Genomic DNA, 20,393 nt, shown 5'->3' with positions numbered 1-20,393 from the left:
TTCACTATAACCAGGATGAATTTGATGAAGCTACAGAGTATCAATATGCTAAGTATGCTAAGTGATATGAGTCAAAAAAAAGTATCACCAAATTATCTTATTTATAAGATGAATCTAAAGTAATAAGGCAAAGGATCAGCCATTCATCAAAGGAAATAAAGCTCGAGTTATTGCCAACTGAAAGGGGAGCAAATGTTGGAAAAAGATGGATTTTGGAGGGTTAATGACATTATGGTGCATATGGGATAATAAAGTAGCGTTACAAGTTCAAAACACTAATATGGAAACAATTGTATGTCACATTACTTAAATTAAAAAAATATGTTGCTCAGAAAATCATCTTACAAACTACTCATTTTATGGAAATTAGGAGAATTTAAAGTCACAAAAAATAAGAAATTAAGGTTTTAAGAATTACATAGTCTCAGAAGTATGTTAAATTGCAACTAACAGAAGTTAAGGAAAATTTTTGAATATAAAGAAAGTAGAAAACCAAAAAAAAAAAAAAAAAAAAAAGGGCCGGGCGGTGGCGCTGGAGGTAAGGTGCCTGCCTTACCTGCGCTAGCCTAGGAGACGGACCGCGGTTCGATCCCCCGGCGTCCCATATGGTCCCCCAAGCCAGGAGCGACTTCTGAGCGCATAGCCAGGAGTAACCCCTGAGCGTTACCGGGTGTGGCCCAAAAACCAAAAAAAAAAAAAAAAAAAAAAGAAAGTAGATACATATTTAAAGTAAAAATGTATATGAATCTATAAAATATGAAGATATTTTTAGTTGATGAAAAAGATGAAATTTTAGTTTAATTAAATTTTTTATTAATGAAGTGTAATGAAGGAAAGATATAGATAGAAAGTTATTATTAAAAATATGTATAAAATAACTGTGAAAAAATAAATCTTAAGAAAATAAAACTTTATGTTTGATTGTTTTGCAAACAATGTACTGAATTTTATGTATTTTGATTTTTTCTCATTTTCTAGGTCTGGAATATAATACAGGTCTCACACGTGTAAGTCATGTGCTGTACCACTGAGCCATAGTCCAAATATGTAAGAATTTTTAAATGAAACTTTAATATCTGTTGTGTACAAAGTTAAACCAGATGTTAGCTTCTTTTGCTTGCTAACATGATGGCAAAAATTTTCTTATGAATTCAGTTTTGAATATTAGACTGTAAATTATTTATGAAGTCAACTCAGAGAACAAAAAATGACTTTTTATATGTGATCAAATTGCCCTAATACATTATCATTTACCCTCAGATATTTATGTCAATTAATCAATGTTTATTTTTAAAATTTTGTCATTGGTCATTAATTCAGAACATTTTAAAACTTTTATTGTTGCAAGAATTTTTATTTATTCTAATACTTTTATGTCGAAGGGGTCTCAGAAAAAAGGGGGCAATGACTTAACAAGGTTGCACTTTTGATTTGGAAATAGGGGTTTTGTCAGACCACCACAAAGTTGTTAGTCAGCCAAATAATATTTCATTCACATCTGTATCTGGGGTACTTTTCTCATGCCCCAACAACTTTTTCAGGTTCAGAAAACTTACCTTTCAAGGTAATCCTTAAAACCCAGTCATAAAATTTTGCATTGCTACAAAAAGATCTTTTAATGTGTGACAGCCATCTTTATCCACATTTTCAGTGATACCAATGATTACATGCATTTTTCTCATTTAGTGAAATGTTTTGATAATCTAAAGGTCCATATTTACTAGAAAAATTCATTTATTCTCATTTTTATGTTTTTACAAGTGACCCATGTAGTTTTACAAAGGAATTTCCAGTCTAAGCAAATTAATGATAGTTTATTTGATTGTTGCTAAGGATGTATGAAGTTCCTTAAATCCAAATGTAACTCTGTTAAAGTTCTGTTCTGTAGTGAGCTTCCATGAGAAATTAAGTACAATCTGTAAAAAATCTTGAACCAAATGATAAGTATCTTACAACAACAAACTTAAATCATCCTATAAAATAGCAGAGCAAGAAATCTCTGGATCGGGCCTGGAGAGATAGCACAGTGGTGTTTGCCTTGCAAGCAGCTGATCCAGAACCAAAGGTGGTTGGTTCGAATCCCGGTGTCCCATATGGTCCCGGTGCCTGCCAGGAGCTATTTCTGAGCAGACAGCCAGGAGTAACCCCTGAGCTTCCCCGGGTGTGGCCCAAAAACCAAAAAAAAAAAAAAAAAAAAGAGAAATTTCTGGATTAAGTCCCTTCAGGCCCCAAACTGAGCAGATAAAATTCCTTCAAAAGAATGAGAAAAGTGACATCTCAAATATAAAGCTGACCTCTGTCTCCTAAAGCATGGCCTCAGGTCAGTATCATATAGAGTGACTTATTTATAGACTGCCATTCAATGGTTTTCTGATTAGCAAGAAATTCTTGTACTGGTATTTGTATTACTAGTGGCCACTGGAATAATTTGGATTTTTTAGTGTAGATAGGCTTCTTCATTCCTTGTCTTTTTCCTAGGCTATAATTGCTATTATTAGTCTTATCTTCCTTCTTATTTGATTCCTATATTTTATCCTTAACTGTCAATTTTAAAGCCATTTAATGCCCTGCTATGATAAGTCTAATCAAAATTATTTCCACACTCATCTTATAATATTTCTTTGTTATACACAGAGAAGTAATTTGCTATATAATTTTTCCAGTCTTAGCATCTACTGGACATTTATCAGACTGTTAAATATGTTACCATTCCACTTAAAGATTTTTCTTAATACTTATGATTATTCATTCTGTTATAATGTCTATAAGTTAATTTTCCATAATTCCTACTCTATAATATGTATGAATGACAAACACTGATGCCTATTTCCAAACCTAAAAGTTTCAAATCATTTTCAAATATTGCATGCTTTAAAAAAAATCTAATCACAGGCTCAAATTACCACACAATTTGTGTTTTTAGGAAATATTAGCTCCAAGAAAGACTTGTGGATAGTGGAACACTATCTAAAATAAATTTTAAAATGACAAAATGAGCCCTCAACATCATGAGGAGTCTGTCTAGATGATAATGACTCTTAAATATATGGAAAGAGTTGTGGTCACAGTCAAGATTATGACTTCTCAAAGGGATTCTCAGGTGATATAAAGGTATTTCCTTCACATCATATTACTCTAGACAGGTGTAGGGATTTTAATACATGAGGTAATGATGAGAAATCTGACTCACATTGTAAATATAATATTTGGATACACTGCAAAAGCATTTCTTTAAAAGCCAAATATTTTTAATGAGTTACTTGGCACCATGGTTCTTAACAAATAAATAGCCTTGATTGTTTTTTTGCATATCAAAAAATATATTTCATGACATGTGTGTTTGGATTTATATTTCCCATATGGGCCATTAGGCATTGTTGTACTCTAAATCTGATAAATCTTTGAAAAGTGACCCTATCACCTGGTTGGCTCAAATTTAAGTTTTCCAATATTTTCAATTTATTGTCCTTAGGAATTAGAGTGATTCTATGATGATTACAATATTTTTCTGGTTGATATTTACCATTTCACATATTTGTAATGTTATGATCATTATGATAGAACCAATTACAGATATGAAGGCTGAAGGTGAATGGAGCTTCATTTTATAAAACTGAAAATTTTTATAAGAAAATACCAACAGTGAACTTACTTTCTACTAACTAGAATCTGAGTAGAAGTGGAGTAGACTATTTTATCACACTCACTTCCTAAGGGAACTACCCGAGAACCCAGCCTATAATAATTTTATTAAATTGGCCCAAGGATTCTGTTTTTGGAGGGAGGTGGGGAGACTGTAACAAAAAAGGAGAAATATGGTCCGGAAAGATAGCATGGAGGTAAGGTGTTTGCCTCGCATGCAGAAGGTCAGTGGTTAAAATCCTGGCATCCCATATGGTTCCCTGAGCCTATCAGGAGCAATTTCTGAACATAGAGCCAAGATTAACCCATGAGCGCTGCCAGGTGTGACCCAAAAACCAAAAAAAAAAAAAAGAAAAGAAAAAGGAGAAATGTAATTTATTGAGATAATCAGAACTTTAATCAATTTATGCCTTTTACCTTCCATATTTAGGACACTCTTGGTTCAAAGAAATAAAAATGTCTTGGTATAAGTTTTACAATTTGGATGACATGACAACTCTTTTCTGGGAAAATCTTCTGGTACCTTCTTTTGGCTTTCATTTTGCTGAGACAGTTTTACAGATATTTTGCAAAACTGAGGACTCTAGATGCTAACCATACAGTACTGCAAATTTATATAGTGGAAACTTTCTTTATCTAATGTTATATTTCTTCTCTTTATCATACCCAAAAAACACCCCTGATGATATTTTACTGCCATTTTCTATATTCAAATTATGTGATTACTCTAATATACATACATATATATATATATGTGTGTGTGTGTGTGTGTGTGTGTGTGGAAAAATAAGATTGAGTAGTCCTTAAACAAATGTTTTCAAGCAAGCTAAGGATTTTCTATGATTTTCTAAAATGACTTGATCTTAAACACATCATAATGAAAATTTTAAATATTTAGGTATGAACAAACATTTTTATTGACTGAAAATTTAATTTTGTATAGACTGAAAATTCAAAGAAGTTTTTAATAGTTAATATCTAGGAAGATTAATTTGAGGACTAATTTTTGTCTTTATTAACTTTTGCTTCCGTAGCAGAAAATGTTAACTTTGTTGGGAAAGTTTTAATGATGTTTTTATAAGTAAAAAAAACCATTTTAGGAAGACTGTGAGAAGGCAGGACTTGTCTAGTGAAGGAATTTGGAATACAATAGTTCCATAGGCCAATTGTCATTCAGTTTTTAAGGTGTGATTTAAATAACCCCATTATTTTTCAAGAACTCCTACTTTACCCATTCTAATTCTCAGAACTACATCTGTATTACTTTTCTTCAAAAATTTATTTTCAAGATTAGTTCTTGGTTACTGTGTTGTTTTGTGTGAGAGCTAACCATCATATTAAAACAATGAATACAAAAAATAAAATTCTGAATTTTGAAATTTGATTTGATTTGTTAAAGACCAAATCCAAATATATTAAATAGGGTACATGCAAATATAACATCATTATTAAAAAGTCTGAAACAAGTAAAAAAAAGCTGCCTAAATTAAGAATTAGCTTAAAATTAATTACTGTGACATAAATATTAGATTATTTTTTTAGTAAAAATATGATAAACATCAATATCTGGTTAGTTAGTACATTAGGACAAAATATTTCAATCCAAATAGCAAATATTTTTGAGCATTTAAAAAGGGGTCAATTGGGACCAGAGTGGTGGTGCAGGGCATAAGGTATCTGCCTTGTACACACTAGCCTAGGACAGGACAGACTGAGGTTTGATGCCATGGCTTCCCATATGGTCCCCCAAGACAGGGGCGATTTCTGAGCATATACCCAGGAATAACCCCTGAACACCACTGGGTGTGGCCCCTCCCAAAACAAAACAAAAAGAAAAGGGCGAGTCAATTAATTGCGTAAGAAGAGAGAGAGGGATGGGGCCGGCGAAGTGGCGCTAGAGGTACAGTGTCTGCCTTGCAAGTGCTAGCCAAGGAAGGATCGCTGCTGGATCCCCGGCATCCCATATGGTCCCCCCAAGCCAGGGGCAATTTCTGAGTGCTTAGCCAGGAGTAACCCCTGAGCGTCAAATGGGTGTGGCCCGAAAAAAAAAACTAAAAAAAAAAAAAAAAAGGAGAGAGAGGGATATCTCCAGGCACTATGCCACATTACACATACATTTGTATTTTATATTTTGAAATTTTGGACAAATCTTACAGTGCTGAGGAGCTAGTCCTGGCTCTGTGCTCAAATCTGAATCTCAGAGATGTTTGGGTAATCATGTAGCAACAAGGAATAAAGACTTCATCGTGGACAAGTAAAATATGTCAATACTTTTGTATATAATTTCATTTAAATTTAAAAATTAAAACTTTGAAATATTATATGTATTTTATTATAAAATATGTCTATAAAGACATAAATATCCAATTTATTTTTTTGAAGTTTATAGAATTAAATAGTAGTGGGAATTCATTAATTTATTATTGAATACTAACTTTCAACAATTATTTGCAATAGTCATTTAACATGACAATTTTATCTTGTGATACACTCACACATATATTATGTTTGCACGACATTGCTTTCCTATATCACTAAAAATTCATTCAATAGAGACATGGTTTGGAAACTGTTGTTTACATAGGGTATTTATTTATATCTATCTGAATAAAGATACACGAAGAGTTAAGTAATTTGCCATATAAAATGTAACAATAAAAATAGAAATAACACAAATGTCTGAGCACATGTTGTTCTTTTTAAAACATATAAAATCTTTATTTAAGCACCATGTTTATAAGCATGATTGTAGTTGGGTTTCAGTCATAAACAGAACACCTCAACCCCCCTTCACCAGTGTAACATTCTGGTGGGAATACCTCCTTACCTTGGGAAAATAGCTACACTAGCAACTATCATGACAATCTTAATGAGTGAGAGAAGTAGAATGCCTGTCTCAAATACAGGCAAAGTATGGGAAAGAGAGAGAGGGTGAACACATGTTCTGTATTTAGGATTTGACTTCTATAGCCAGTTGTGCATGTTCCCTTGTGTCATTGGAAGCATTCTCAAAGCACAAAGCAGGGAGTAGCTTCTAAGTACCACGTGTGAAATAAGTCAGAGGGAGAGAGAGAGAGAGAGAATAGTCTCACTCATCTATGGGTTTTAAGAAAAATAAAAGTCATTTTTGCAACAATCCTCAGAGACAATGAGAGGAGGGCTGGAACTTCCAGCTCACTTCATGAAGCTCACCACAAAGAGTGATGAGTGCAATTATAGAAATAACTACACAGAGAACTACCATAAGCATGTGAATGAATGAGGGAACTGGAAAGCCTGTCTGAAGTACAGGTGGGGATGGGGTGGGATGGAGGGAGATTTGGGACATTGGTGGTGGGAATGTTGCACTGGTGAACGGGGGTGTTCTTTACATGACTGAAACCTAATCACAATCATATTTGTAATCAAGATGTTAAAATAAAGAAAAAAAATGAAAAAAAGTGATACTCAATACATAGATATACAAACTAATTTTTATAAATATCTAAAAAATTAATAGTATATACAATCAGTAAAGCTGAAAAATAAAATATTGCTTAAAGTATCGGCGAACACTGAAAAGTTAAAATATTGTTATATAAAAAATATCAGAGGATAAAGACTTTGCAGAGATAAAGTACATAGAAATATGTGATTGGTTTATTATGCATTTTGCTCTAATATTTCATCAGTCCTCAGTTTCCTCAACTCTCTTCCAATTCTACTTTCTCTGAAGAATAGTTTTCTTTCAGACACCAACAAGGTTAAGTCAGGATTTCCCTAAGATATGATCACATTAGCTTGTAGAATGCATTTTTAAAGCATTTAAAATTAAATCACGATCTAAAGCGAGGCTACGTGAGATTGCAGGAAGAATGGGCAGAATGCATTTTTAAAGCATTTAAAATTAAATCACGATCTAAAGCGAGGCTACGTGAGATTGCAGGAAGAATGGGCAGAGCACTGGCTAGGCAGAAGAACAGGGTCTGAGTCTCAGCTTCCATCAGCCGCCACAACTGCAATGGATCAAGATAGCCTTGCAGCTGTGTCTGGGCTCCCTCATTCATAGAGAAGGTGCTAGACCGACTCCTAGCACAGTTAGGATTAGTCCTAACTATGGAGGTTCTGGTCAACCCGGAGAAGAAGCAAATGTTCTCATGGAGTCCAGCTTTTTGACAATGTCACTGAGTGCCTGGGAGACTTCTTTGAGAAAAAAAGAACCTTCAAGAACAAGAACTTCCCTTGCTGGCGATCTAAGATAGACAAAACCATCCTCATCACCTGGACCAAGAGATCCTGAATGAGCAGAGTGCAGGGCACTAATGTGGTGAAGCTGCTCGAAAGAGCCACCAGGAAGTGAAGGGACTATGATGCTAACATCTTGATTGTGGGCACCATGATGACTTGTGGCTATGACGACCAACAGTGTGAAGTTGGCCTCACAATTGGCACTGGCCCCCAGGCCTGTTACATGGAGGAACTGAAGTACATCCACCTGGTGGAGGGCGATGAGGGCCAGATGTATATCAACACCAAGTGGGGAGCCTTCAGGGACAATGAGGCCCTGGAGGACCTTAGCACTGACCAACAGGGAGATAGAACAAAGGTCACACAACACTTTGAAGCAATTGTTTGAGAAGATAGTCAGCAGAGGAAGAAACTGTTTGAGAAGATGCCAGAGGGGGAAGCATCTCTTTGAAAAAATGGTCAGCAGCATGTACTGTGGGGAGCTGGTGTGGTTGATCCTGGTCAAGATGGCCAAGAAGAGCCTTTTGTTTGAGGGTCGGATCCCATCAAAACTGCTCTACCTGAGAATCTTTCACTACCAGGGACCTGTCAGATATAAGTTTAAGGAAGGCCTTTCCAATGCCAGGACTATTCTGACCAGCCTGGGAGTGGAGCAGTCAGACAACGTGTCCACCACTGTGCACCATTGTGTCCTTTAGCTCGGCCAACCATGTGGTGCCACACTGGGTGCCATATTGAACCGTTTTCATCATAACAAGGTCACCACCCAGCTGCAGACCACTGTTGGTGTCACTGGACAACACTCCCGTTATTTCCACAAGATGCTGAGGGTCTGGTGCCCGACTCAAACTTCTACTTCCTGCTGTCAGAGGGCGGCAGTGGCAAAAGCATTGCCATGGTGATTGCGGTGGCCTATCGCCTGGCCAAGCAGCACTGGCAGATCAAGGAGATTCTGGCCACCTTCCACCTCTCCAAGGACATGCTCCTGAAGATCAAGAAGTAGATTCCGGCTGAAATGGAGATGGGCCTCAGAAAGGCAACCAACAAGAATGCAGTCATCAAGATGCTCCCCTCCTTTGTCCACAGAACCCCAATGACATTCAACACTGCAACTTCTTGGTGCTGGACTTTGGGGCACAAATTTCCATGTGCTGCTGGGGAAGAGGATTGTGAAAATGCACAAGATCTATGCTATCCCCATTGATTTCATGCAGAACTCCGAAAAAGCGCTCTTTGACTACATTGTATCCTGTTATCTCTGACTTTCTGGACTACCTGGGAATCAAAGGCCCAGAATGACTCTGAACTTCACCTTCTTCTCCGTCAAGCAGACAAGCCTGGACAAGGGCATCTTGGTCACTTGGACGAAGGGCTTTAAGGCAACAGACTGAGTGGGGCACACCGTGACAACCCTGTTGAGAGAAGAGATTAAAAGGAGAGAGAAATTTGACCTGGACTTGGTGGTGGCATGGTCAAAGACACATCAGGCACCATGGTGACATGTGCTTACGAGAAGCCCTTCTGTGAGGTAGAGCTCATTGTAGTGACTGGCATCAATGCCTGTTATATGAAAGAAATGAAGAACATCGAGATGGTGGAAGGGAATGAAGGGCATATATGCATCAACAAGGAGTGGGTTGCCTTTGGGGACAATGGAAACCTGGATGACATCAGGACAATCTTTGACAGATGGTGGACCAATAGTCTCTGACTTCTGGGAAACAGAGGTTTAAGAAAATGATCAGCAGAATGTACCTGGGTGAGATTATCCGCAACATCCTGATTGATTTCACCAAGAAGGGAGTTTCTTCTTCTTCAGGGCCAGATCTCTGAGCCACTGAAGACATGGAGCATCTTCTAGACCAAGTTTCTCTCCCAAATCGAGAGTAACTGGCTAGAGCTGCGCCAGGTCCAGCTGCGCCAGCAGTTGGGCCTCAACAGCACATATGATGACAACTTTCTAGTGAAGATGGTGAGCGGTGTGGTATCTCAGCGAGTCGTACATCTCTGCGTGGTTGGCGAAGCAGCCTTGGTGGACAAGATCTCAGAGAACCGGGGACTGGACTGGCTCACTGTGACTGTCGACAAAACCCTCTACAAGGGCCCGAGAGATAGCACAGCGGCGTTTGCCTTGCAAGCAGCAGATCCAGGACCAAAAGTGGTTGGTTCGAATCCCGGTGTCCCATATGGTCCCCCGTGCCTGCCAGGAGCTATTTCTGAGCAGACAGCCAGGAGGAACCCCTGAGCACCGCTGGGTGTGGCCCCCCCCAAAAAACAAAACAAAACCTACAAGCTTCTTCCGGATCATGTGCCAGATGGTGAAGGAGCTGTCACCACAGTACACAGTGTCCTTCCTCCTGTTCAAAGACGGAAGACGCAAGGATGCCGCCTTCATCACAGCCATGGATGTCAGGCTCCGGGAAGAACCTATGTAGCAGAAAGGGCCTCCATTGTGAGGTGTCCAGGAGCATCCCCAGGCATGACTTCATAGAGGCACGTCTCCCACCCTGACTGGCTGCATGTCTCCTCATCTGGGTTAGCCATAGTCCTTTTATTTATCATGTGGTGACTTTTGCAGACAATACAGGTCTATAAAGAATTGTGGATGTGCAAATAAATAAATAAAAATAAAAATAATTCACAATGCATTAAAATGACTTTCATGATTTAGTTTCAGACATATAATGTTCCAATACTTGACCCTTCTTCACAAATGTTCACTTCCCTCCACCAATGCCCTTGATTGCCTCCTACTTCCCAGCCTATTTCTATTACATTATTTTTTCCTTTTCTTTTCTCTCAGGTTTTACAATACTTGTAACTAATAAAATATTATGCTTATCAGTTTAGTTATTTTATTCTATTTTGGCACATAGTCCTCATCCCTTTATCATTATTTTTCAGTGTTTGTTCCCTGACAGTCCCTCCATCTTGCTCCCCACCGTAAACTTCCTATGAAGGACAAATTCTCCTGCTTTTCATTTTTATTGCCTCTGTATTTCACTCACATGTGGAATAACAAAAGGTAATATCCAAATTTTTGTCCAAATTTTAAGTTAAAGTCAATAGAAGCCCTGTAGTCTCATAAAACACATTTACCTATCTCCTAATTATCTCAATAAAAGAAAATAGAGGTTATTACCAAGGCATTTTGAAAAACTTGTTTGTTTTTTTTAGGAAGGAGCACATTATGGGCCATACTCTCTGGTAAATTATCATATAACACAATATTTTTTATTGACTACCCCTCATTTTTATTGAGGTAGCTTGATATGAAATACTGCTAAATTATACTTTCATAAATATATTGTTCCAGTACCATATCTACCACCAAAGGGTTTCCTTGTACCAATGTGCATAGAACCCTTACAATAATCTTTCCCCACAGCTGAGTTCTGTAGACCGACTCTCCAATTCTGTTACTTTTGACCATTTGCTACTTCTTTATCAAATGGTTTTATATCCCACATATGTAACAGATAATTCTTGGTATGTCTCACATTTTGACTGACTGTATTGAGCATAATTCCTTCTAGTTTTATCCACATAGTTGCAAACTATATAACTTTATTCTATGTGTGCATTGTATTTCATTGTTGTATGTATACCACAACTTTTAAAATATATTTTTCCATAGTTGGACATTTGAGCTATTTCCAGGTCCTGGCTATTATACTAAGTTCTATAATAAATATATCTTTTCAAATGAATGTTTCTGTGATTTGAGGTAAATGCCATAAAGTAGAATTGCTAATTTGAATAGAAGTTCCATTCTTACTTTGCCTCTTTCCTTTGTTTTTGTTTTTGTGCCACACCGCCTGGCACTTAGGGGTAACTCCTAGCTCTGCACTCAAGCATTATTCCTGCCAGTGAGTGTTCAGGTACCATATAAGATGCTGAGGAATGAAACCAAATTTCAGATTGGCAGTATGCAAGGCAAAAACCTGCCCCATTGTGTTATAGCTGTGGCCCCAAAGTTCTTTTGAACTTGAGCCATTTACCAACATACTCATGGTTTATTCCATAATCTGTCTTCAGAGTTCACTTCTGGTAGTTCCTGGGTAAAGCATATTCAAAGCAGAAGCATTGAATATATTTATATTACTCTCTAAAGAGGTAGAACCAGATAACATTCACAACACATTGATTGCTTTTATTCATGTCATTTTTTTTGGCTGTGAAACTACATATCATTGTTATATTGTTTTGAATTGTATTAAAAGTAAAGTTATGAAAAAGATAAACATAAGCATCAAAAGTTGACATTAGGGTAGAGATGTCCTATTTTCATGGTGTGACTTTTCTAGATCATATTCCCAGGTCTATGTGATTCCCGTAATAGTCTCACTTATGATTAAAGAGTCCCCATTGTTTCGTTTTGCTCTTTCTGTTGTCCCAAACTCTATTCATGTACAATTTTGTATTTTGACAATGACTTAAGGAAAATTCTATGTATCTTTCTAAGTGTCTCCATCTTAGTCCTATTCTCCTCATTACTATGTTCCTCAACTTTATACCACCTCATGAAATCGAAAAAGTGTCTTCAATACCTCCTTTTAAAATGGCCATAATGCTGTTTTGAACTTTAACTTCCAGCACTATGAAAAAGTCTGTCAGGAAGAAAACTGGAAATATTGCAGCAATCACAATGTGTGTTTTACCACTGCTTGTTCTCTAGAATCATTTTACTTTTTTCAGTGCCCCTTATTTTCAGAGAGAATTCATTTTATTATATTCTAATTGCTACATTATCTTGGATTGGTTCATATTTTTATATGTGTGTTTTTTATTTTTCATTTTAGGCTTTTAATATAATGTCCTTTTATCATTTCTTCAAGTGTGAACATGTCAAATTAATCTGAGCTGTATAATTACTACAAATAAAAACAAAGTTAATATAGTATCAAATTAATATGCTATTATTTATGTTTAAAATATTATTATTTATGTTTAAAAATAGATAGTTTAAAATCTGGAAGTAATTTTCAAAAACAAATAAATAGTTATAGAATACAAAGTAAAACCAAACTTTCTCTTCAAATTTAAGATGATTGTACATTAGAAGTTTGCTATTTGGATGGTGTTTTTATATATTTATAGTCCAGTTTCTTGATGTGTTCATACACATATAATTTTAGAAAAAAATATAAAATGTCATCTAAACCATTCATCAGTGTTAGTAAAGAAGTTTCCTGAAAGGTAAGAAAATAGATCTAGATGACAAGGTTAAGGCCCCCTTCCGTGACATCATAATATGACTGTTCTCATAATTTCTTTCCTTGAGTATTGTTTCTGATGTGTGACAAAAGAAGCACCTCTATTACATGGAAAATTATAGACTAGAGTGAAAGCTGTATTTTATATCATTTCTCAAGGAGACCTCAGAGAAGAACCTGCAGTTTTATCACTAATAAAACCCAAAGGAAATTGCATGACCTGCTTGCCTTCTATTTCAAATTTGTTTCTAAAACTATACAATTTTCTCTAAACATTAGGAAAATAATTTAAAATAACATGGTAATAAACATTGAATAAAATAATTGTGCATTTGCATTCTAATATAATGCTTATGATTTTTTTTTTCATGAGGAATGGCTTGCCAGTAAAAGCTAAGATCTAACACAGGAAGAAAAAAAAAATCACGAATAAATTGGAAATCCTGTGTTTACTGGCTCCTGCAGTTCAGGCCAGTGAGGGTCACTGAACTTCACTTCATTTCCTATTCTACTCTCTGACTCCAACTCTTTGAAGAACACCATAGGGAAGGAATCAGTTTCTTTTTGTTAGCAAAACCACACAGGAGGATCAACCACTTTATTAAGCTGTAATTCCCCATTTTATTTTATGTGTATTATCTGTTATTATCATTGTATACCCATTACATTTTTGAATTAAAATTTCATATTGTAAATAAGTAAATAAAATCTACAAATTTTTATCAAATAAGTAAACAAAATTTCTATGTCTGCCACCCATGCAGCAATTGCACGCCTTTTTTTTTTTTTTTCTTCTTCCGTTTTTGGGTCACACCCGGCAGCACTCAGGGGCTACTCCATGCTCAGAAATTGCCCCCGGCAGGCTCAGGGGACCATATGGGATTCTGGGATTTGAATCATTGTCCTTCTGCATGCAAAGCAAATGCCTTACCTCCATGCTATCGCTACGGCCCCCATTTTTGTTTATTTCTTTTTGCCAGAAATCAAGTTATTTTTTTTTATCAATTTAGAAATATGACAACCTTATGAGAAAATAGCTTATCACCAAGATAGCCCATCACAAATTAAAAATATTCACTATTTTTAATATTCACTAAAATAAAAAAATATTCACTAATTTACATCTTAGAGGAAAAATAAAGTAGTTCTCATGCAGTAGAAAATGTATGCATACATATTTATGCTTGAACAGTTGCATACTTATATTTTTCGCATATGTCATAAATATTAGTTCCACTTTTTAAATTATTTGATTTTTTTAATTGCTCTACAATAGCTCTACAATTGTGCCTACCTACTTTCCTTCTACTTTTGGAATTTATTACACTCTATCTTAGGGCCTTTTTACTTTATACTCCAAGTGATTAAAAATTGCCATCTCTCATATCTTTAAGACCTTATTTTAAACTTCTGACCATCTTTTCATGCATTTCTTTAACAGTCTTATTCATAGCTTAGTATTTTGGTTTATGAGCCACAGCCAGAATTTCTCAGGGTTTACTCTTCACCCTTTACTCAAGAATTACTAAAGGTGGGGCTTTGGAGACTATATGTAGTACTGGAAATTAAACTCAGGTTGATTGTCTGCAACCCCCCATAATAGACTCATGTTTATATGTAATATATTTTTGTCTTTATACCAGATTGTAAGTTACATGTGTATCAGCTATGGATGATTTTTTTTATGTTTAGAAACTAGTATAACTCCTACAACAGAAGAGATTCTCACTAGAAGAAAGAGCTCTTCTGTCACAAATTTGGTGAGGTAAAGTTACTGTTGTTTTTATTCTTAAGTTAGTCTTTAGTTTTTTTTTCTCTGTTTTCTTCACTTCATATTTCCTTCAATTTTTTTAAATTCTTGATTTACACAGAAGACTCTACTGTGAACTTCCTCAAAAGGTAGGAGATGAGGATATCTTAAGAATTATTTTTGGGATTGAAGTGATTGTACATTGAGTAGGGTAGTTGCCTTACTCAAGGTTGATAGGGTTCAATCCCTGTACCTCATATGATCTCCCTACTCTCACCAAGATTGAAACTTGAGTGCAGAGCAAGTAGTAAGTTTTGAGAATTCCTGAGTATAGAAAAATAACAACAAAACCAAAAACATAGCAAAAATTTTCTTTTAATTAAATTGAAAATTCTTTATAAATGTATTATAATGTCCTAAATATTGCCAAATATAAAATATGAGGGAATCATTACATATCTTATAACAGGACAAATATGCTGATAGGAAAAGGAATATAAATGTTAAAATAGCATGTTTCTATTTGGATCATAAAATTTACTCTCTTAGTTTACTCTTTTAATAATAATTGAGTTTAGAGGCCAGAGAAATTGTACAGTGGGCAAGAACTTCATCTTGAAGTCTGGCATGAGACTAGCTTGAGTTTAATACCCAGAACTCCATGTGATTCCCCCAGGACCACCTGTAATAATTCCTGACTGCAAATTCAAGAGTAAGGCTTGAACTATCCTCAAAACCAAAAAAATTTAAAGCATATTGATTTTTGTCAGAAATATTTAAGTTTATTTAGAATATATAAAAAATAAGACAACTGTGATATTTAAGCAATTTCTATTCATATGCTTGTTTCTTCCATTTCTTTAAGACTCTGGAAAATTCTCTACAAAAATATAAAAAAATAAGCCCCCCAAACTAAGCACTAAATATTTTTTAAAGCAGCTAAGTTTTAAATGCTTTTAATTTTGTATCATATTGAAAGAAGAGACATCTTAACAATTCAACAAGAATTGATGCGCCTAATATATTTAGTCTCTAGATATTCTATGCAGTTATTATGGAATGATAAATTCATATTTCTCTGGTTTTAATTAAATTTATATACAAAATAGAGAACTCTGATTTCATATAAGAAATTTTAAAATATGTTATTTATGTTTCAAAATAGCAATAGGCAAGTTTATTCTTATAAATGTCTGATTCAAAGATGTCACAATGTGCCGTAAATTTCTTTGATTCTAGTATTTACTAAAATAAATAATTATTAGAATATATTTTAAAGTTATATATTTTACAATACTAAACAGAAAACAGTTCCATATTTTCTCAGTGTCTGTACCATTTTCCAAAAATAATAATTTTATATTTTAAAAACTTACTTTTATAATGCAAGTATGAACTAAAACCATAGTTGAATTATTATATATTTTGTATAATACAAATTATAATTTAAAAACTAGTTTTTAAGTAATAATTTGCATATGTAATGTTTATTATATTGTGAATATACATTGCAAAGAAATGACTTTTTCATTCCTACTGGCAATAAATTTGGTATGTCATTCTTCTTTTATCTCATATTCTGTCAGTATCTACATTTTTCACTATTTTAGATTTTAGCCATTCTAGTAGGTGCTTAAAGATATCAAATTATTGTTATAATTTTTAAATTTCTAATGGCATGTTAACTTTATGTGACTTTAATAATTACTAAAATACTTTAAATAATGTTTGGCACAGGAACCTTAAAATATTATGAGAATTGGTACAGAATTTTTAAGTAAAATTTTTTATCAATTTCTATAGAAAATCATATTTAACAATGAGCATAGTAATCTGAAATTATAATACAGTTTTTAAAAACATTAGGATCAGTTAATCATTAACAGAACTCAGATCTCTGTCTATGCTTTTATACGAAAAATTCAGGAGCTGAAAATAACTATGCTAGATAATCTGAATATTACCTCTCAAAGTCATGAAGGGGTTGTAATATGAATGGCATATTTTATGGAATGGTAATTCATGTTCATAATTTGTCAGTGACCTTTCTGCCATTTTGTTCCTAGTGTTCCGTTCAAGTAAGTCTGAAAGACCTGGAAATGTTGCATTAGAGTCCTCAATGATAAAAGTGGTTCAAGCTCCCGGAATCAAGGGCCAGCATGTCTGGTCCACACATTGCTTCCTCGTTAGGTACAATATTCTCAAAATATAAGTGAGTTTGTCACCCAAAATAGTATTTTTTTTGTATCAAAGTTTTATTTGTGCATCATACCTCCATGAGGAAATTTGTAATATGTTTGAGTATGTTTCTCAAGGAAACTGAAAATTTTTATTTCCTAACATTTTTAAGAATGAGGTTAAACTATCTGGCAGAGTTTTAATGCTCTCTACTTTGGATTAAAAGCAAAGCAAGGTCACTTTCTGTCTGTGAGTCTTTAAAGTAGATTTTATATGTAAATGCCATTCTCATGCAGTCTAAATAGCAGAGTTAATATCATCATGATTAACTTAAGGATTATTAAAAATGTTAGAATATATGAGTAAAAATGTTGGATATCGTACCTTAATTTTATGAAACATTCTGGGAAATTTATTCTTCTAGCAGAACTAAAATCTTTTAAAATATTCTTAGCAGAATATTGTCTATAAAATAAAATCTTGAACACTTGTCAAAAAATTATAGCATGCATACAGTTACTTAGAAAGACAAAAATTATGAGATATTTTTATATACCAGCTCAATCCAATTATTGCACCTCTCTTAAATGAAAGAATAAAATAAATATAAAAATTTTGTTTCCTTTTAATAAAATTATTTTCTTTTATAGGAAGATAATCAAATAAAGTCGAAGAGTCTAGTATGTGAGAGAGAAAGTAATAGTGATGCCAAAGGATGGAAGTTACCTTTTGCTTACACTATGTCTGTTAAAAGACACACTATCAATGTGTTTACTTCTATTTTACAGCTTGAACGGTGTGATGAATAAAATAGAAATAATGTAAAACCAGTCTTTTCTCTTAGGCCTGATTATACTGATTCATATTAATAAACTAAACTGTACTGTTACAATTTTATTTTTAATTATAACTAGATCTTCTTTCTTCCCATCTATTTTTCTTTGAAAAAAAAATGAGCATCTATTTTTATTTTCCTTCAATGAAGAGATGGTGAAGGATAGGCATAACTAAAAATAACGAGTATTATAAACTCAATGCAATATGAAGAGTTAAATAATTCAAAATATATCTCACAAATCTAAAAAATAATTTAATTGCTCTAACTGAAACATAAATATAATCTATGTACAGGCATGTCTTCAAATTTCTCTCAAGTAAATAGGTGCCTTTTGCACCCAAGATCTTAAATAAAAACACACACATGAAAAAGTACACACACACACACACACACACACACACACACACACACACACACGAAAAAAATAAGCAAGGAAATTCTTTCCAATAGTTGGCTTCATGAATACAACTGCTCTCCTGTTCCAGTAGCTATCGCTTGCCAAATAAAACATCGCTGTTCCACTAGGAAATGACTAGCTAAACAGAAAGTGCAATGAATCTGCCACTGATGAATATACAGACTTCTCCATGAAGTCCCCTGTGTCAAAAATTGTTATAGAGGCTTTTTTGTTGTTTAGGACATTCCCAGGACTGGTTGCTCAGTGTTATGTAAATGACAAATGACTAGAAAAAACATTGGCATAGGTAAATAAGGAAATCAGTTTCCTAGTGAAAGGATCCAAACAGGTTCAACTGCCATCTGAATGGTGCTTCTCAATATCTAAGAGAACATGTTTGTATTCTTGCGTGAATTTGAACATTATTTTTCTAAGCAGCGTGGATTTGCATAGAGAGATCTTCAAGGAGAAAGGCAAAAAGAAAAAAAATGGGGTAGAGTCCTTTTGCTACTTGTAAAAGGAGAACAGTTTTAGTCTAACATTTTACCTAAAAATGATGGTTGAGAATTTCATACTTGGAGAATCAACACAACAGATATTTTGTGTATTTATATTTTTCTGCTGTTAGGCCTTTTAAGAATTAATTATATAAAGTCATAACAAAAATGTTAATCAGAGCATTTTCTATTCTTACAAATATTGTTCATAGTTTATTCAATACATATTTAAGATTTATTTTACTATCTTTATTTAATGTCTAATAATTTTATTTATAGTGAAACATTACAAATTTACAGAATACTGGGAAAAAAACAGAATGAAATGCAGCTGTTACCCATATCTTATAACCAAATGCTGCAAGACCAATTATATATATATAATTAAGTGGTTGAAAGTAATTAGAAATACTGTTTTCTATGACTTTTCACCATATCCCCCAAAATAATATTTAAAACATAGACACATAAAATGAGAATGACTTTTAAGCACATTAAGAACAAATTAGCACAAACCTTAAAATAGTATCATCTGTAAGTATGATCTGGAAAACTTGGTTACAGAAATTTCTTTGAACTGAAAGTTTTAATTAATAGGTGAATTATCCACTCTTAGACTTAGACCTTTCCTTGAAATTCTGAAAACAAGCACTGGGACTATTGCAGGACAATATGATTGAATGATTTTAAAAACAAGAGAATTTCTTTACTAAGAATCAATGCAAAAGGATCATTAAATTGATGATTTAGCAAGTAATTATAATTGCAACTCCAATTTTGGTCTGTGTTTGAGAAGTATATTCAATGATACACATTTCTAAAACATTTCCAAACCATAGATGAGATTTCTAATTGTTGTGTTGTTTTTAATGAATAAAATATATATATTGACTTTTAATAATTATTTTATTGTATTTGATTATGACTGACCTTTTAACAATATCTAGTAGGGCCTCTAAAGCTTAAAGGTAAAACAGATGACTTGCTGTTGAGAATTTTTAAAATATTATGGCAAATAAAAAAAAAACCTGTAAAATAGAAGTAAACACACTGATAGTGTGTGTGTTTCCTTATACATGAAGGCATATGTGTCCTCATAGTGACAAATTTGAAAAGAGTAACGACACTCGTTTTATTTATCCTTTCAGTTATTCAGTGGAAATTAATAGAAATAAAAACTACAGTGAATAATTCTAATGTTTCTTACTGTACAAATTAAACAGCACGAGCTCATTACAAAAATGATCCAATTCTATATTCCTGAGTTCTATATTTCTAACTATATTCTATATTTTCTTGCTCTGCTTCGAATCAGCACTGAGTTTGATGAGTATCCCTTTCCTTCCATCCTTCCTAAACTATTTTTGTTTCCATTCCTCTGTTGTTAAGTATGCTTTGCTTTGTGGCTGAAGTTTCATAATTATCCAAATCCTTTATAGTCCCTTGATCAAAATTCGCTCATATTTATGGCACAAAACCTTCCTTAGTTTTTTTTTTTTGACTCCTTATTCACTTCATTGTTATCTAGATTTCTAGCATCTTTCGCTGTCTGTCTCTCTCTTCACATACATACAAACACACACAGACACACACAGACACACCACAGATGCACACACACTCACATTGATGTGCTTAGAGCTTGCCTCTC

The 20,393-nt window shown here is 34.0% G+C and overlaps 1 pseudogene; it reads left to right on the top strand.

Annotated features, from left to right (window-relative positions):
- Positions 1-10,304, top strand: part of LOC126024224 (hexokinase-1-like) — a 134,274-nt pseudogene extending 123,970 nt beyond the window's left edge.
- The last annotated feature ends 10,089 nt before the right edge of the window (positions 10,305-20,393 follow it).

This window comes from Suncus etruscus, chromosome 12 (genome assembly GCF_024139225.1).
Source record: "Suncus etruscus isolate mSunEtr1 chromosome 12, mSunEtr1.pri.cur, whole genome shotgun sequence".
Lineage (NCBI taxonomy): Eukaryota > Metazoa > Chordata > Mammalia > Eulipotyphla > Soricidae > Suncus > Suncus etruscus.
Note: the sequence above shows the minus strand (reverse complement) of the source record. Positions and strands in the feature narration are given on the sequence as shown.